Source organism: Hemicordylus capensis, chromosome 2 (genome assembly GCF_027244095.1).
Source record: "Hemicordylus capensis ecotype Gifberg chromosome 2, rHemCap1.1.pri, whole genome shotgun sequence".
NCBI lineage: Eukaryota > Metazoa > Chordata > Lepidosauria > Squamata > Cordylidae > Hemicordylus > Hemicordylus capensis.
Window position 1 is genome coordinate 127,100,291 of NC_069658.1, and position 19,733 is coordinate 127,120,023.

The 19,733-nt window shown below is 42.7% G+C and overlaps 1 protein-coding gene across 13 annotated transcripts in view; it reads right to left on the reverse strand.

Annotated features, from left to right (window-relative positions):
- LINGO2 (leucine rich repeat and Ig domain containing 2) overlaps nucleotides 1-19,733 on the reverse strand; it is a 937,252-nt gene that overhangs the window by 246,422 nt on the left and 671,097 nt on the right. For 12 of the 13 annotated variants that reach the window (XM_053298208.1, XM_053298207.1, XM_053298206.1 and 9 more), the window contains one exon: nucleotides 5,817-5,976. The gene's annotated coding sequence lies outside the window, so the exon portion shown is untranslated. Of the gene's footprint in view, nucleotides 1-5,816; nucleotides 5,977-9,873; nucleotides 9,945-19,733 lie in introns of those variants that run through there. The other variant, XM_053298212.1, reaches the window with a different exon arrangement.

Genomic DNA, 19,733 nt, shown 5'->3' on the forward strand with positions numbered 1-19,733 from the left:
CTGTTCTCAAAACTCAGAAATATCAGCTACTATTTCATGACACACATACGTGTTAAGCCTGAAATGTCAAAATAAGATCCGAAACAGGCTGTGCGAAGGGCATCCTATGCATACAGTGTCAAAACCCAGAACATACAGACAGACAGCAAGCCTACATGTAGCGAAGCAATCTTGAGGTGCCATCTAGAAAGTCCCCAGTTCTTATGTTTGCAAGATAAAAATAAAAAAGACTTCATTGACAAACTCTGACATTAGTGGATAGCTGAGATCTCTCTTTCAAAGCAATAGATTTAGAAGAGCCTCACCTCACAGAACTGTTTCAGGTAAATCACAGAGCACTGAGATGTGAACAAGAAATGGTGCAAATATATGAGCACTGCATTTAGGGGCTCCGTTTGACTCGGGGCACCCTCCCCCCTAGGTGGAAGTCTAGTCCCCCACCTCCCTGTCCCCCCAATTCCCCCAAGAATGTCCCGGGTGTGGCCGCACCGCTGCCCAACCACTGGCCCGTGCTGCACCTGGCAGCTGAGCATGTGACTGTACTGCTATCGTGTGCAGCCGCCAGCTGGGGGACGAGGGCAGAGTGCGGCCAAGCTGCAGAGGCAGAGCAGGAACAAGCTGACCAATTCCCAAGTCATTTTGCCACCCAACCATTTCAGGCAGTAGCTGTAGCACACCTGCACAGTACAAGCAGGGAAGCATGTGATGTGACACACACGCCATGTCACATTGCACGAGCCAGGCAGCACATGAGGGAGGCTGCTGTGAGGCATGGAGTAGGGATGTGCACGGAACCAGCTGGTCCAGTTCTCTTCAAGTCTGAACTGGATCCAAATTGGATTGGGCCAGTTTGGTCCGGCACCCCCTTGAACCCCCCCCCAATCCGGTCGGGGGGGTTCATGATTTTTCTTTAAAACTTTTTTTAAGCATTTACCCTCTCCAGGGGAGTTGTTTGAGGCAGTGGGGGGCAGAGTTTCCCTCTCCCCCCATGGGCCCCCCTCATAAGCTTAATCAGCCACTTAATCGCGCGCCCTTGGCACGGTGGCCATTTTGGAGGCGCTTGTGCAATGGGCCTCTGCATGGCCTGGGCCACTCTTTGGCTGCTCTTTGGCCTTCCCACTTGGTGCAGCAGCCATTTTGGAGGCCACCACACCTGCGCAATGGGCCTCTGCTTGGCTGATTAGGTGCATGAGGGAGGCCAGTGGGGGGGGGCGGAACCTCCGCAGACACCCTCCCCCCTGCCGCCTTGAACAACTCCCCCAGAGGGGGTAAGTACTTAAAAAAAATGTTAATCACAACCCCCCGGTGGGGTTTGGTCTGAAGTCGGACCAAACAGAGGGTGGTTCGATTTGACTCCAAATAGTCAAACCAAACCGATTCAACATCGAACCTGTTTGCACACCTCTAGCTGTGTGCAAAGCAGGGCTGCAGCCTACAGTTGAGGCTGGCAATGGTGGCTGAAAAATGCCATTTTTAAAAAACGAAAATGAGCCATAAAATGGCCCTGCACTCAAAATGGCATCCGGAAATGACCTCCAAGGTCATTTCCGGCCATCCTTGACCTGTGATATGCTAGGTCAACCCTTCCCAGCTGTGTATACTTAGGTTGGGTGCCAATTACCTGACCACGGATATGCGAAACCACGGATAACAAATCCGTGTGTAATGAGGTCCTCCTGTAAACTCCTCAAAATTTTGGACTCTAACTGCTCCACAGTTTGTCGAGGACAAACCAAGGAAACCACTTTTTCCAACCCTGGAGGTTCTAAGAAGGGCATGAATATTTGTCTTAAGATTTTAATGGATCAGCTATGCAAAGTATGTCTTCTACCTACAGCCCAATAAACTGAAGACTAGCTTGCATGGCAGTGCAAAAAACACTGCATTCAAAGTAATTGTGTTGGGCCTGATGCTATCTGAGAAAGACCCATTGTGGTCATGGTCATTTTAAACTTACCCTGAATAATATTAGGGTTACCTGACTTGATGACACACTTTACCTTTAACATGCTTCAAATTACCCTCAACATCACAAAGGTCTACTCACCAAGAAATTTAATGTGCAGTAGGGTTTTTCTCTTCCAATGCTAAGAATGTATGTTCCACCAGATAGTATTTTTAAAAAACTTATGTAAAACTAAAAACCACAGGTTGGAAGAGATCCAAAATTAAGCACGTTTAAGTTCCATTTATTTCAATGGGATAGTATTAAGCAGGTGCCCCAGTTTTCCAACTGGGCCTTTTTCTTTTTTTCTGGATCTTGCTCACTGTATTTCCATTGTCCTTAATACTGTATTGTTTGTGCATAGAATATATTTAATTAAGATTTGTAGATTGCAGGTAATGTGTCATTTTGACATGCTTTCATAAAGGATAATCAACAAATAAATAAATGGTTTAATAGATTGCTGATCAGTTCCTACCGAACGTAAGTCACTCAATATGTTGCTTGTATCCATTCATTAGACCCAAATAAAGGAATCTGGCAGCACAACACATTTGTTAAGAAGCAGGAATTATTTGTAAATAAAATTTTAATACAAATCACCACTGTTAATTTTCAAAATAGGTGCAAAGGAATTGGTAAGCACAAGAAGACATTTGTTAACAAAGTAGAAGAAAGAAGTGATGAGTTATTAAAACAAAAATAAATGCCGATTTGCCAATGGGTTCCTTTGACATATTTCACAATTTGATTTCATTATGACTTTAGTGCTACCAGACTAAAGATGGTAATGGTAGCATATTGCAGATATCAGCTTGTAGTCCTTCTTACGACAAGCTCTTAAAGCTCCATATCAAGAGAATATAATTCCGTTAGTCGAGCAGGGTTCAGCCTGGCCAGTACTTGGATGGCAGACTGGCTTACGTGGGGCTCTCAGGCAATTAGAGGCTCAGACCTTTACCTAGACCAAAGGCCATATTTTTGTGGCACAGAAACCTGTACGCCCACATCTCTTATCTATGTTCATAAATTAATGTGTGATGCAAATGACTGTATGTACAGAGATGTGAATTGTATCATTTCTGTCCCCCCAAATGGTGGAAGAAATGGTAGAATTTAGATTTTCATGCGTATGACTATCCATGCCACACCTTATGTTATAAGCATGATGTCCACTAACCTACTATCAGAGAAACACGCTCTTTTGCTCAGACATGCATCTGCATTGGGTCTGAGCATCCTCCCTGGACATATGCGAAAAAATGCAGTACTTGACATCCATACTTTAGAAGAAGTACTACAAAGCTATTCACTATTAATTCCACTAGTAGAGGGGTTATCCCACTACTTTCAACAGATTCACGGTGTTTTCTTTCCAGATTATAAGGTATGGTCTTATTTCAGTCATTAGCTTCAGGTATGGTCTTATTTCAGTCATTAGCTTCACTGTTTTCCCTCCTTCACAAGCCTGCCTTGATAACGAAGTATAATATATGCAGCTCTGTCTTGGTGAAAATAACTGAAACAAATACACTCAATTAAAAAATTCTATCTTGAATTCAGAGGACAGGCATGATAGGTTTATAAAGCTGCCTTTTAGTGTAATGGTTGCTTTTATGTCCCCCAAAGCAGTGATGTACAGCAAGTGGGCCATGTTTTTGTACTTGTTACTACAAAATATATATTCCTTCTGATTATGCCTTATAAAACAGTTAACTGGTAGTACTAAAAAGCTTTAGCATAAAACCAACACTGAATATTTGCAAGAAGAATATGGGCCCTATAGACTATGGCCTTTTGACTATGCTTAATACACACTAAACTAACATACAGGAGGGCCTCGATATTTGCGGGGGTTTCATTCTCCAGTATTAAAGTGGATACAGAAACCGTGAATAGCAAGTCATTGGGGCAATGGGATTGTGGGGGTTAGGTTCCAGAGGCCCGAAAATGGCCACAAAAACACCAAAAAGGGGCTTAAAAGGCAAAATAAAGTGCCCTACCATGCTCTGCGGGCCTGCAGTGATCCATCAATGTCCCCCTGAAGCCAGAAATTGCCCCTTTTCTATTTTTTCCTGTTTTTCTCTCACAAGAAAATGAGCGATAAAATGGCTCCTGCACTCAAAATGACATCCGGAAATGACCTCTACGGTAATTTCCGGCCACCCCTGATCCCACAGATCAGCGAGTTTAACACCTTTTTTGCCGGGTTTTTACTGCATATACCAAGGTCGAGTGTCTGTTACCTGACCGTGGATACAGTACATGAATCCGTGGATGCTGGATCTGTGAATGTTAAGGTTCTCCTGTATCTTTATTCTCAATGTCAGCTCTCGCTTTTTCACAGGGTCCAGCACATGCAAATGGGATTTGGCTTGCAGAAGAAGTGAAAGGAGAAGAGCAATAGGGCCAGCGCAAAACTTTTTGCTGGACTAGGCAAAATTAATTAACTAACATTAAAAAAAAACCATCGTAATGCCCAAGAAATAAGAGCATCAAATCAAATTATCAAGAGCTGACCAGCATACTGTTTTCTCATAGTTATTGCTGCTTCTTTACTGTCTCACCTTTACAACAGTATCTACTATCTGGGTGACCAAGGAAGATCAGAAGGGTGTTGACTGTGTCCCCTGGAATGCAGGAGATATCAACTAGTTCGCAAGCTGCTAAACTGCCTCTATACTCCCCAATGGTAGGCAATGACTCACTCTTTTTACTTCCAATACATTTACTGAGGTATTGCTGATGTAGCTGACCCTGGAATTTAGGAGTCCCAGCTAGTTGCTTCTTTTGAGCCTACAGGAGATGCACCTACCCCACCCACCCAATCACTAATGTTGAAGGTTGCAGGCTGTAGACTCTATTGTCTTTGCAAATCTCCACCTATGCACTCCACCCTGCCCAATAGGGAGCCACACCATTCAAGGAGCCTTGCTCCAAGCCTGTAAGACCTTGGAAACCTTATGTGCTTCTCCATACAGAAACCTTTACAAAACAGACAAGGGCTGATGTATTTCCTCTCTCATATTTAGGAAAATACAGTCCAAATTTTCAGAAGTGCTATTGCACCAAAACTCTCAAAAATCATAGATATTTTCTGAAATGTCCTAGGCTGGAAATTACCAAATTATCTGTCTAGTTTTCAAACAGCATTTCCCCCCGCAATGTCATGGCTTTGAGTGAAAACCCTGAAGCCATGATTACCACTCAGTGCTAAAATAACCATCATTATTTTGAAAGGACTTTCATGATTTCTCCTAGGGAATGTTTTAATATTGGAGGAAAAGGGGATGAGGAAGAATGGAGTGAGAATCGCCAACATGGTAAAGGGAGACAGCAAGGAAAATGGGTATTGTTCACTTTCAGAAGAGGAAAAAATGTGATCTAGTGAAGGTGGATCTGAAATTGAAATGCACTCTTCAAATCTGTGTTTGTACAAGGGAGGTTTGAGGGGGATATAAAAAGAACACAAATGTGATTGCTTTTGCAACTCTTCTATGCTGGCAAATCTAATGTGGTTTTTTATGGCTAAATGAGTATTTACTTTGTCATTGTCTGAGCAAGACAGTAAATATCATGTCTGAACAGTCTGTGTTCCATTCTGTCATTCTGAGTTATGTGACTAATTTTATTATACCTTTATGTGTGTTTTCATTTTAACCTTTGGACATCTCAAGCATAGAAGGACCCATTAAATTACACATGGTTGTTTGAGATTGCACAGTAAAAACCTAACTTTTATGTCAAGCCATCTGCCACATCCAATAAGGAAAAGAAACTGAAAGCAATATGTAACGGAATCAATATTTAGAGTTCTTTTTAAAGCCTTATAAAGGTGTCAGGAAGCCAATAGATACCAGGGAAATTTTACCTGTTATACTGTCTTTAAAAGTCCAGTCCTTGCTGTTGACCATACAAAGCTCTTGGCCACTGGTTAAAATCAAAATGGAGTATTCGATCATGATAATCCCAACTTGTCATGGATGACAGACTCTTTCATGGCACCATATTCCAGCTGCTTGAAACAAACCCTGCAAGAAACAGACATATGTATTTCATTTTAATTGAAACATAGTGAACCATGTCCAAGACCAGGAGGCACTCCTGTTAAATCAATGAAAAGGAATAAAGAAGGTGTTGCAAAGGCATAAAAATAGTTTGTTAAACATCAAGGCTAATAGATTGTCTGTCTTATTGCATAAACAAGCCAGCATCCACTTATATAATATTTGAGCAAAGGGAGCAATAGAAGCAGGGAAGTAATGCACCATGCTATCCCTTACCATCCATGTGATTGATGGAATTTCTATGGCAGATCCAAATCTTAGAGGAGCTCAGAATTCATGTCCAGGCCAGGAGTAAGATAGTCTTTTCTGGAGCATGCCTCCTTCATAAAGGCAAGCCCTGGGCACAAATGTATTCATTTCCCAAGCTCCTCCTTGTTTTTAGTACTTCCTAAAAAGTACTCTCCCTCAAATGTCCTCTGAGTTTCTGAAAAACCTGGTCTTATCCAGGCTTGATTATGAACATCTGACACTCGAAGAAGAGGCGATCAACAATAAATTGGTTTATTTTGTGTAGCTGAGATTTCCATATCAAATAAAGTCATTTCACCTGGCTGAGCTGATTAAATCACAAGGCACTGAGAGGTTTGCTTCTGAGTAGGGACATGCAAACTGGCTTGACCTTGAGCCAGTTCGACATCAAGCCAGACCAGCATCAGTTCAGCTCAAGGTTGAGCCACACACACCTCACCCAGCTTGGGCCAATTTGGGGGTTTGAATATTAAAAATAAATAAATAATAAAGGGCTCACCACCTCTGGGTGCTGCTGCTGCGGAGGGTCTCTGGTGGGTCCCCCTGCTTCATGCTGACCTCCCCCGGTCTTGAAACAGCCCAGTTTGGGCGGTGTTCGGCCCATTCTGGGCCTCTGTGTACAGGCAGTGGCCATTTTGGAGACCGCTGTGCATGCACAATGACCATCTATGGGTCTGCAGATGGTCATTGTGCATGCATGGCGGCCTCCAAAATGGCCTCTGCCAGTACACAGAGGCCCAGAATGGACCGAAAACCACCCAAACGGGGCCATTTTAAGACCGGCGGAGGCCAGTGTGGGAAGGGGGAACCACCAGAGATCCCCTGTAGCTGCAGAAGCCCCCACCCCCGGCAGTGAAATCTTTTAAAAGGGATTAAAAGTCAAGCCGGAGGTGTTTGGGGGTGCACCAAACCGAATATGCCCAGTTCTATGCAAGTCTGGTTCAGACTCGAACCAAACCGGGCAAATCAGTTTTGTGCACACCCCTACTTCTGAGCACAGACAAGTACAAAACATGGACGTACATATTTGATATAGTATTAGATTATTCATCCTCACAACAACCCTGTGAGATAGGCCAGGCAAAGAGATGTGTGACTGGCCCAAAGTCACCCAGTGATCTTCATCGCTGAATGGGAATTTGAACCCCAGCCTCCCTAGTCCTAGTCCAAAACTCTAACCACAACATCACACAGGCTCTCTGTACAAAAACAACAAATATAATAGGTGGGGTGGGAAGCCATTTCGTTTCCAATCATCAGTAAGGAAACCAAGCTAAGGATAGTAGTAATTTTCCTCTTAACAGTTAGAATGGTGAAAGAATGGTATTAAGTGGTTACGTGTGTAATGTTCTAAATGTTCACCCAGAGATCCCACTGCTCCTTCATGGCAATTTGTAGCATATGAATGTTGAATTCCTGATGTTTCCTTTCTTTTGCAAATGTGGCAAAACACACCAAATATTATTGAACAAATTCACAGAGAAAACACATCTCATTACCCATACTTATTTTCCACTTATTGTTTCTTAAACTTTTTCCTAGCAGATCTTACATGGAGAAAACTGCGAATCAAAGCAAAAGCAATCAGGGATGTTTTTCACAGTATGACTTACATAAATTGCAATGCCATAATAGGTAGTATCTGCTAGGAAATTACCAAAAGCCAGCTTGCATGCAAGGAGATGTTCCTTTCACAGAGCCACAAGTGCAATAAAAGATCTACTAATCTTGGAGATAATGGAAAGAAAATGCACATGCATATGCAGTCACACTCTCACACAGGTTGGCAGAGACCTCTCTTACCGCCACGTTCCACTTCAGTCCATTTCTGAATTCTACAGAATCCACTCACATAGACATCTCTTAAAAGCTGGTTCTAACATACAATTAATCTGGGCTTCAGAGTTGAGACAAGCAGAGGCGTAACTAGGGAAAACGGCGCCCGGGGCAAGCACTGAAATTGCCCCCCCCCCAAGGCATATCTAGGGAAAATAGCGCCGGAAAATCTGACACACATCTTTCAGATAACTTTGCTATAATATCAGCTCAAAAATACAAGTCAAGCAACATTTCTGGGGCTGAATTCTTACAAGTGGTTTTTTTTTTTTTTTAAGCATCACACAAGTTAAAGGCAGGCACTTTCAAAGTCTGAAATCCCAGCTATTTTAGTACAATTAGATCCCACCTTCCCCACCAACAAATACAAAATTAATGTAGCAATACAAGAGTCATTGTTCTGCCATCTACTAATGAGCCCCATTTAAAAAAAAATCAATCTGAATTTAAACATACATGGGGTGGGGATGGGGAAGTCACACAGAGGTTGTTGGTGTTTTTTGAATAACCTTTAAATAAACCTTTAACCTTTAAATAATCTGGGCAGCCTTTCCCCCACTATATTGTGTTCGTGTGTGTGCGCGTGCATGTGAATAGATAGATAGATAGATAGATAGATAGATAGATAGATAGATATCACATACACATCATATAAAGTGCTCCTGTTCAGAGCAGGCTGACAGCCCTAAACCAAGCATGAACTAAGCTCTGGAAAAGTTTCAGCCTGATTCGATGTCTGTTTGTTAATGCAAAAGGAATGGAAATGAATAAATAAACCTCAAACCGGCTAGTTTGGGTTTAGTAGTTTAGCAAGACTAATTGCAGACAATGGAGCTGGAATGACTTTTCCAATTAGCTGCTGGTGGTTTTGTATGAAATCCCCTGCTTTCTCCAAACTTGTAAACTCAAAAAGCAAGGTAGGAAGCGAGGGGATCCAAGAAGAAGGTTACCAATTGCTCGCTGCCTGGACACAAAGCCCTTCACCCCTTCCACTTGCACACGGACAGGCACTTCAGAGAAAAAAGGGCACGATGCAACAAGCTTGCATGCTTTCCCCTCAGCCTGCCCCAGTGCTCCCAAAGAAGGCACGCTCCCAAATGGGCTGGAAATGCGCGGAGAGGACAAAGAAAGACGGCAGCAGCCCAGCCCCAAGAGGCATGCGTAGGCACCACACTACACATTTCCCCCTTCACTACCAACCTTCACTTCAATCAGACTGGTTCCCCAACTAACAGCACCTAGATTGCAGATAAACATGGGAGTAGCCCCGTCTGCTTTCAGTTTCCTCCCGAGAAGGAAACACACAGGGGATCAGGGCTGCAAACTGGAAAGCGGTTCTTTCCTCACATGGAAAAAAATGGATTCCAGAAAATTATATATACAGAGGTTTCAATTATAAGGGGGTGGAGGAGGCAAGGTATATTTAAAAATCAAGGCTGTTTGATATTGCCAGAATGCTGTGTGCTTTAAAAATATAAATAAATAAATGGGGTTTGTTTTTTCCTTACTTCAGATGTAGTCTGAGTCTGATACCGGTTCTTAACCCCCATGCCCCCCGCCCCATTTTTTATTTAATAGACAATACTGCATGCAGTTCTTGCTCCTTTGGCAAAGGCAGAGAAGCACAAAGAGTGAAACCAACTGGCAGCCGCTTCTTAAACGCTGCTCCTGCAGGGTCCAGTTTCCTTGCAATGGGGTGGGTGGCTTGACTTCTTGGGCGATAACTCTGCCTTAGCAACAACAACGGACATTTCATTTTCAGAGCAGTTTACTTACTCAGACTGAGTCAGCACATGAGCTAACCCCCAGCTCTCTCTCCAACATCCACATGGTCACTGGTTGTGCCGTGACTGGCTGCATACTAAGGAGGGTGGAGCACGAGGCAGAGCTCAGGAGAACCAGCAGCTGCTGGGAGTGGGCGGGGCTGCCAACAGGGAGGGAGGAAAGCTCCGTAGTTTTAACCCTTCCACCGCTGCAATGGACTCTGCTTCCGCTCTCCAGGAGCCCCGCCCGGACAAATCTCGCAACTGGCAAATCACGCAGCACGTCGGAGGGATAGGGGAGGGTTTTTTTTTTTCCAAAAAAAAAAAAAAAAAATTAAAAAAAATAGGGGGAAAGGGCCAAGGCAGGGGATAGGCGGGGGCACTTTGTGGCGCCCCCCACCAAGTGGCACCCAGGGCACGTGCCCCCCTGCCCCCCTTATCACGCCCCTGGAGACAAGGCTATGAGTCCCCCTGCTTGGGTTTAATTCCATCCCCAGTGTCCTGTGTGCCCATTGCCACCGCTGATTAAAATGAAAATGGATATGTATCTAAATTCATTTTGAAGACTATTATTATAAATTATCAAAATGACTGTAGGAGTGTCCTAGTTTCATTTTAACCCTGATCGGCAACACTTATATGGATTGTTTAAAATTAATTATTTAATGCATTCATATACTGCCAAAACAAGTGTATCATGGCAGTTTACACAAATTATAACACAGAAATACAAATTAGAACAATTAAAGTAACACAGATATTCTAAAACCACTTTAAAACAACTTAAAATTAATTAAAAGCTTGCTTAAATAGACAATAGACACAGAGGGCAGGAAAAGGATCCTGGGGTTCGGTTCACCGTGACAAAGGATGATCTTGGATGACCTGCAGGCCAATCAGTCCAGGAAGCACTCTTGCCCCCATGCTGGCCAGGGATTAACCCTTTCATGTGAGGGACAGTCCAAGGAATAACAGAGGCATTGTGTGCTTCAGCTCTCTGTTGGACTGCACTTTCATGTGGTAGGCCTTCCAATTATAGCTCCCCCCACTGCTGATGTGAGGCTCCTGGTATGTCTGGCTAATAATAGAACTTATATACTCTGGACCTTGCCCTCTCCACTCAACCCTTCCAGATTTCGAAGGAATCCAGTCCACTTAATGTGTCTGGGTAGTTTCAGGTGGGCATAGTTAGTTACATCTAGGGATGGATCCTAGAACCAGAACTAAAGAGGCTCAGCTGTTGCACTGCGACATATGTAAATTGGCCACCAAGAGGCATCCCAGGCAGGGGACTTGTGGATTAGAGCAATCTCTAGCTAGCCATGTGACTGTACAGCATATCTAGGGTGAGGCAGGCAGGGCACGTGCCCCAGGCACCACTTGAAGGGGGGGAGCCATTTTCTAAAAATATATATTTTTTAAAATGGCAGCTGAAAACAAAAAGGCCACCGCACATGCTCAAATGGCCTCTGTGAGGCCCTAGGCCAGGCCAGGCCTCGCAAAGGCCATTTGAGCATGTGCAGTGGCCATTTTGTTTTCAGCGGCCATTTTTTAAAAAGAAAATTATTTTTTAAAATGGCCACCGCACATGCTCAAATGGTCCCTGCGAGGCCCTAGAGGCCAGCAGGGGGAGGGGAAACCTTTGCAGACCCCCCCACAGCCTTTAGGAAGCCCCCCAAAGGGGCTACAGGTAAAAAGAAATTTTAATTTAATATAATATAAGTCACTGTACATATATTTAGTGAGTTAAATGTGATATCTTAATAATATGGCTATTAATGGTGAGTTTGTCTTCGAATCAGTGTGAAATCCTTAGTATTAAGGCCCACTGGGAGTTTCTTGCTCTCTTTCTCTCATTTTAACTGTCTTTCTGAAATACTAGAATATATTCCAAGCAGTGACACAATTTACTCTGCATATCCTTTAATTATTTTCAGAGTATCTGGGAAAAGTCAAATTCTCCATTTAGTGATGCTACAATGCATAGTAGAGTATCTGGGAAAAGTCAAATTCTCCATTTAGTGATGCTACAATGCATAGTAGAGAATTAGACAGGCACTTCTATTTAGTTTTCCAAGTACACCTCCACATAGTATTTGGGTATTTCATGAGCCCTAGCATACTGAAATTTGTAGTTTTCCAGCAATTTTTGTCTGACTATGTCCACTGCTAAATAGTTTTTGAAATATTATAAGATTGACGAGCTTGACTTGTATTTTTCAGCTGATACTATGGAAAAGTTATCTGAAAGATGGGTGTCAGATGTTTGGACAGGGGGCACAATTTAAGTGCTTGCCCTTGGCGCTATTTTCCCTAGATACACCTCTGTGTACAGGGCAAAAAAAAAAAAGTGTGGTGGGGGGATGGATATGTGTTACAGGGAGACCAGACTGTCAGAGGGAATGCTCACACTCTTGGTTCATGGAAGTTGCCAGAACCGGGAAAGGTGTCGTTGAGAGACCCTCACCTGGGGCTTGCATGGAAGGAGCAAGTGAGCTGGGTAGCAACAGTCCTATGGCCTACGTGCATGTCTCCATTGCCATGCACTCTCATGAGAGAGTGAAGGGCAAAAACATCTATTACATGTTCTATCATCACACAAGGCTTTCCAACCCAATCCCTTTGACCCATTGGATGGCTCCACTCAAGAGCTAAGGCTGCATGCTTTCACCCCAAGGGAAGGGGCTGGATTTCCCCTACAAACCAGTGCAAAAAAATAGAACAGGATCACTGAAAAAACCCAAGGCCTTTCTTTTCACTCAAACTTAGGGTTACCCTGTTCAAATGAAAGGGGTTCTTTGCGCCTGTGCCTCTTCTTCTTCCCCAGATGGAAGCTGTCAAAACAATTTCTATGGTAATTCTAAGTAAAGATCCTGCATGCCAGGCAATGCACAAAGGTATGCATTGCAGCTTGCTCAAGAAATCCAATCCTCAACCCTTCTTGGTTCTAAACACACAAGAAACTAACCACCCCCTTCTTCAGAGCAAGTCAGGCTTTGCCCATCAAGACCCTTGGAACTCTTGTTTTTCAAATTGCAGCACACGAGAAGTGCCACAGAAAACCTGACAGAAAAATTAGCCTTCCACCACCTCCCAGCACACATCCCACTGTTGATACAATGAAGGTGCAGATAACAGATTTGTGGGGTGACATGTCTCTTTAATTGACTGGACTGCAGGAAAGTTATCATGCCTGGGGTTTCTGCAGGTGTTTCCCTAATATAGCTTTGATGGGAACCCCACTGTGCATGGGGTTGACACATTGTTATTTCTGATAAGTGCTGTGGTGTACTCCCCCAACGGCCTGGTATATGTGCATGGGAAAATAATCTAGTTGTTCAATTTCTTGTGTTACCAGGGCTTCATGTGTTTGTGTGCAAATCATTGCAGTCCTGAATTGCTGGAGACCTAACTTGTTGTCCCCATCTTGACATCCCTTCCTTTTATTGTGGTTGGACAAGGGAGGCCTAGGGATGTGCAAAACGTTTCGGGCACAGAATGATCTGTGCCCGAAACGACCAATTTCGGGTGATTCGGAGCCGAACCAAATTACCCATGATGAGACCCGATAATTTTCGGACCCGAAACGAATCACCCCTGTTTTGGGTCTGAATTTTTCGGGTGTTTCGGGTCTCCTTTTTGTGCCCTAGAAAAGTGCCAGCCTTGTCTTCTTCTTCCCCCTGCATTTTCAGTTTGACATCTCTTTGAATTTCCCGCCTTTTTGCCTCCATTGATTTCAATGCAGAAATTGCTTTCCTTTTAGTTTAATTGAAAAGGTCCTGGGGCCAAAAGAGTGGGGTGGGGTGGTAGTGCCTAATGGGTGGAGGTTACCACCCAAATTGCAGAGGGATTGGGCAAAGGGCTGATTTTTGTGAATTTCGGAAGTTTTAGTGTCTTTGGGGCAGATCGGGGCAGAAACTGGGATCTGGGCCAGAAGAGTGGGGTGGGGTGGTAGTTCCTAATGGGTGGAGGCTACCACCCCAATTGCAGAGTGATTGGGCAGAGGGCTGATTTTTGGTGAATTTTTTCAAAGGATTTGGGCAGAGGGCTGATTTTTGGTTAATTGTTGAAGTTTACGCGTCTTTAAGGTTTTTCCTCATAAGTTATATTAGAATGGAGCTTTCAGCAGCCCCATAAGTGCACTTGGGGGGTGCTGGGGTGGCCCAGAGCGAGTGGTGGTGTAGTGCACATAGGGTGCCAACCACCCCCATGGGTTTCTAACCCATGGCGTACAGGGTTCTATTGTTTCTGAGGTATTCTGAGTGTGGAGTCTATGATAGCAAATGAGATTTTCAATGACACACCATGAATCCACTCTAATTTGCTATCATAGAATCTAAACCTTAAAGACATGAACTAAAACAATTAACCAAAAATCAGCCCTCTGCCCAAATCCTTTGAAAAAATTCAGGTAGCTTCCTTGCCCCTACCCGGCACTACCACCAACCCCACACCGCTCTAGGCCACCCCTTTCCCCCCGACTTGAAGCGATACACCCCCCATTCTACCTAATGGGGGAAAACCTTAAAAACACGGAAACTTCAGAAATTCACCAAAAATCAGCCCTCTGCCCAATCACTCTGCAATTGGGGTGGTAGCCTCCACCCATTAGGCACTATCACCCCACCCCACACTTTTGCCCCCAGGACCCATTTTTCTTACCCGAATCGATTCAGATTAGGATTCGGGTAAATCCGAATCCGAACCGAATCGGGGGTGATTCAGGTGAGCAAAATTCGGGCACAGAACAGAATGGAGGTGTTTCGGTTTGGGTCCGAACCGAAACACCAAAAATACCAAATTGCACACCCCTAGGGAGGCCCACAAGATGCAGGGGGAAGCAAGAATTCACCAATGGGTTTCTTTCCCTTTAAATGCAGGAACTGCAGGGATGTGGTGTCCCTTTTGCAAGCAGTGGCTCTGAGAGACGGCCAGTGAGAAACATGGCCACCCTAGAACTGACACATTTCTAGGCTGCTCTGAGCTGAGCTCTCAATGGTAGTGGGAGGAGCTTCCACACAAGGGTAGTGGGAAGAACTTCCACATTACAGCAGCAGCAGAATTCGGATGACACAATGCCGCTTTCTTACTTCAGATTTCAGAAGGAAACTCACAACAAACCAAAGGCTCAAATTCAGGTTTGGGAGCAAAAATGGACCCGTGTCTGGGTGATGAAACCGTGGTTTTCACACATTTGGAACACCACAAACTTGAACCTCTAGCACAGTGATTCTCAAACTTGGGTCCTCAGGTGTTATTGGACTTCAGCTCCCATAATCCTCAAGCAAAGGCCACTGAGGCTAGGGATTATGGGAGTTGAAGTCCAATAACACCTGAGGACCCAAGTTTGAGAATCCCTGCTCTAGCACATTTACCTAAGGTTTGGTATTATGTCCGAATGCAGCCAGAGAGTGCTGACTTTATTCTCCTACTTTCCTTAAGGAAAAAAAACTTATGAGATCACCTGGCATTGTGTGTGTGCATGTGTCCATGTGTGTCCCAATCAACTAAGCACTTTCTGGAGTAATAGGAACCAAATTGGGCACAGTTGTAGGAACACATAGGGACACCTCATAGGCGCAGTTTATTTATTTATTGTTACATTTTTATACCGCCTTTCATTAAAATAGTATCAAGGCGGTTAAGATTATTTTTACATTTTGTGATGATGTCATCCACCACAATTCAAGATGGTGGACGCATGAATGTTTGAGGCACAAGTGGACTAAGGCTAACTTGTGAACCACCTAACCAATTTGAACCACATTTGGTACAGTTGTAGTGTACCAAACATAGTTGACACATAGTAACAACTCAATGGTGTAGTTTGTCATGATGCCATCCACCCCAATTCAAGATGGTGGATATGTGAATGTTTGAGATGCAAGTGGCTAACCTGTGGAACACCTAAACAATTTGAAACAAATTTGGTACAGTTTTAGGGGCACATTGGGATGCCTCAGTGGCGGAGTTTATGATAATGTCATCCACCCCAATTCAAGATGGCAAACACATGAATGTTTGAGGCACAAGTGGGCTAACTTGTGAACCACTTCATGGATTTGAACCAAATTTGCTACAGCTGTAGGGACACACAGGGACCCCTCAAGGGCATAATTTGTAATAATGTCATGCACCCTGATTCAAGATGGCAGATGTGAACGGTTGAGGCACAAGTGGGCTAACTTGTGGACCGCCTAAGAAACTTGAACCAAATTTGACACAGTTGTAGTGAGTGGCATATAGAGATTATAGATTATAATGAAAGGAAAGTAGGCAGATTAGTTCTTACCAGAACAACTTGTTTCACTTACTATCAGTGAAATTATGGTTAGCTCTGAATTCAGTCAATGGTCTCAGAACATCTGAAAGAAAGGTTAAGATATAGTGGGGCAGCAATGGTCACTGCAGGAATCACCTCATACAACCAGGCAGGAACTTTTTAAGAGAAAGCAGTTCTACTGACAAGAAATGGCCATACTTCTAAAAAGCTCAGAATCTTGGTCCTCACTGTGTTCTAGCAGAGTTAATTACAAAATACCTAGTGACACACTGACAGTTTCTAGTAAAGAACTGCAGCAAGTCTGCCTGCATTTCCTTTGAAAATAAAAGTCCTCCTACATCTTTATGATCAATGGGGCATCTCTTGTATTGCAGGGACTAGATTTTTATGAGAATGCAACACATCTTCTTTGAGTTACAAGGCATATCACATGGGGAAATGAAGAATGGCAAGAATGAGGAACCATGGGAGAAAACAGAGGTAGTGCAACACATTGGCAGATAACACCCTCTATATCTATATCTTTGCCTCTAAAGCACATTCAAAGATGTTAACATTGCAACTTTTTTTTGGTTTCATTTTGATAAAAATGAAAATGATTCATTTATATAAAACCTTTTCATAAGAATTATTGTCATTCTGGTTTCAGGTGCACTCCTTTCACATCATCCCATTCAAGTCTATCTGACCATGTAAAGAAAATTGCATCAGAACCTTATGACTATTAGTCAGAAATTCTGCTCTATTGTATCTTAGCCCGAAAAACTAGCCAAGCAATCCTAGAATCCAGCCAGGCAATGGTAATAGCAGGAACCATCACATCCAGCAATCTCTCCCAAATGATGCATATTTCAACAAAAGAAAAGAAAACATATACATGATGATTGTAAGATATAACAAGCTGAAGTTTAAGAAGTTATTCCATGCATATAATGAAATATATTCAAATGGTTTTACCTTAAGATCTGAAGCATCTTCTCATCTTAAAACCTAGTGAAAATCTTATAAATGAAAAAAGCTGCTTTTCGACATCTAGTTCATCTTTGCACATTAGTTTATTGCTGAATTTGAGCTCAGCAAAAGGAAATGGATGTTTGCCTGACTTTTAAGATTCCACACGTCCATTCAGTCCAGTCTCCATGGCCTATGAACATGCTTCAGTTCTAAGCAAGATATCATTTTAGAGGCTATACCTTGACTATGTCAGTTCTTTAGCTGGTTCCTTTACTAGAATAGAGATACTTCCCCGCTACATGTTAAAAAGCAAATACCTTATAGCTAGCAAGGTAATATTTCAAAGGAACTATTCCATACGGCAGACAACAATATGTTGTTTTACTCCCTCTGCTGTACTAGTAACTGCTGCGGTGGTTAACCAAAAGCTACTGTTGCCAAATAAATGCTGATTTAGTGGATGACAGAAAAATGACTCACTATCATTGTATGGGGCTAAAACTCCTCATATTGGGGACATGGGGGAATAGAAAACCTGGACTTTCATTGATTACTCAGTGCCTGAATCATTTACACATAGACCAGACAAAACACTGGAGAGTTTGCTGCCAGGAACAGCCTTGGGTTCACAAAGGGCTGTACAAGATTACTCAAATGTCCCTTTCAGCTTTAACGTTTACAGTTCTGATATGCAGCATTGCAGGAGGAATATATTACTATGGGAACTGAAATCAATAAGGTATGTTTTGTGGAAAATACGACTCTTCATCTTGATGGATATTTGGCCTGCTTAAGATAATTTCAATGGTTTATTTATTATATTTATATACCACCAATCCTCAGATCTTGTGGTGGTTTACAATATCAGCAGTTATAAATATTTAAAAGCAATCCAAACAGTTAAAAAACCCCCCACACAGTTTAAAACGTCAGCTAAAAGCCCAAGTAAAACAATGTGTTTTCAAGACTGTCTTAAAGGCCAAATATGTTACTCCTTGTATCTCAACAGAGAGTACGTTCCAAAGGTTAGGGGCCATAACAGAGAAGACTCAGTCCCAAGTCTCATATTATCTGGTGGCAACTACAAGTGTACCTGCCCGGATGACCTTAATTGAAGGAGCAGACCATACAGAATTTTAGGCATTCTACCTGGATTCGAACCATTTAGAACTGTAAAGTTGTTTGTATATCAATCAGAATACCAGCACTGTGTATATCAATCGGAATATAATGGCAGATAATGCAATGATTTTAAAACAGGAGTAATATTGTCTCTCTGAGAGACCAACCTGGCTGCCAAATTATATACTAATATTTTTGTACTAACATTGACAAAAGGCAATCCTATATAGATTGCATTGCAGTAGTCAAGCTTAGAAGTTACCAGCATGTGCACTAGGGATGTGCAAATCGATCTGGGTACAAAACGATCTGTACCCAAATCTAGCTTATTTGGAAGATTTGTAGACAGAACAAATTGCTGCTGTGCTCAGTTGCCCAGATTCGGGTACAAAACAAATCACCCAGATTCAGACCTGAAAAAAATTCATAGATTTGGACCACCATTTTGTGGCCACAGTGGGTTGGGTGGTAGTGACCAATAGGTGGAAGCTACCACCCAAATTTAAAAGAAATTGGGCAAAGGGGTGTTCAAATTTCTGAGTTTTGTGCATCTTTAAGCTTTTCCCTATAGGGAGTAATGGGGATTCAGCAGTCCCATAGCTCCACATGGGGGCAGCAGGGTGGACCAGAGCAGGTTGTGGTATTCATCAACTTTGGTGCAAAATGGTGCAAAATTCATCAATTTTTGGTGCAAAATTAATCAACTTTGGTGCAAAATGATGAACAACCAGAGAATCTACTATCATTGTTCATCTTTGTTCATTCATCATCTTTGGTGCAAAATGATGAATGACCAGAGAATCCACTATCAACAAAATAGTGGATTTTGTAACAACAAAATTAGGTACCCCATAGGATTTTGAAACAACAAACTCCAGTACCCCATAGGTGGTTGGCACATGGGGTGCCAACCACCCCCAAAACCACAAGCCTATGGAGTACTGGATTTTGTTGATAGTGGATTCTCTGGTCATTCATCATTTTGCACCAAAGATTATGAATGAACAAAGATGAACAATGGTAGTGGATTCTCTGGTCATTCGTCATTTTGCACCATAATTGACGAATGAACTTCTTCTTTCCCTGCCCACTCTGCCCTTGTGGTTCTGGCCAAGTGGAGACCAGTACACATTCAATTTTACATTGTGATTTTTTTAAGGAAGCCCACTTGAGATTAATCGCCCCCCTTATTGTCTAAGTTTTTAGGACACTCTGATGATTTTTATTTGAAGTTTTTATTACTTAACCCAGATGAAAAAAATATAAATATAGTGCCCAGGTTTTGTTTTATAATCTGCAAAACCCGATTTGCATTTCATAAGTAGTTTATATATTTTTTTCTCTTCTTTTTAAATTTTATTTACACGATGAATTGTTTGTATTTCTTGTACAGTATATCGGTCTACGACCGTAATAAAGTTCTGTTCTGTTCTAAATGATCAACTCTGTTGTTACCCAGGGGCAGATTAAGCTTTCTGCTGCCCATAGGTAGCCAAATATTTGCTGCTCCATGG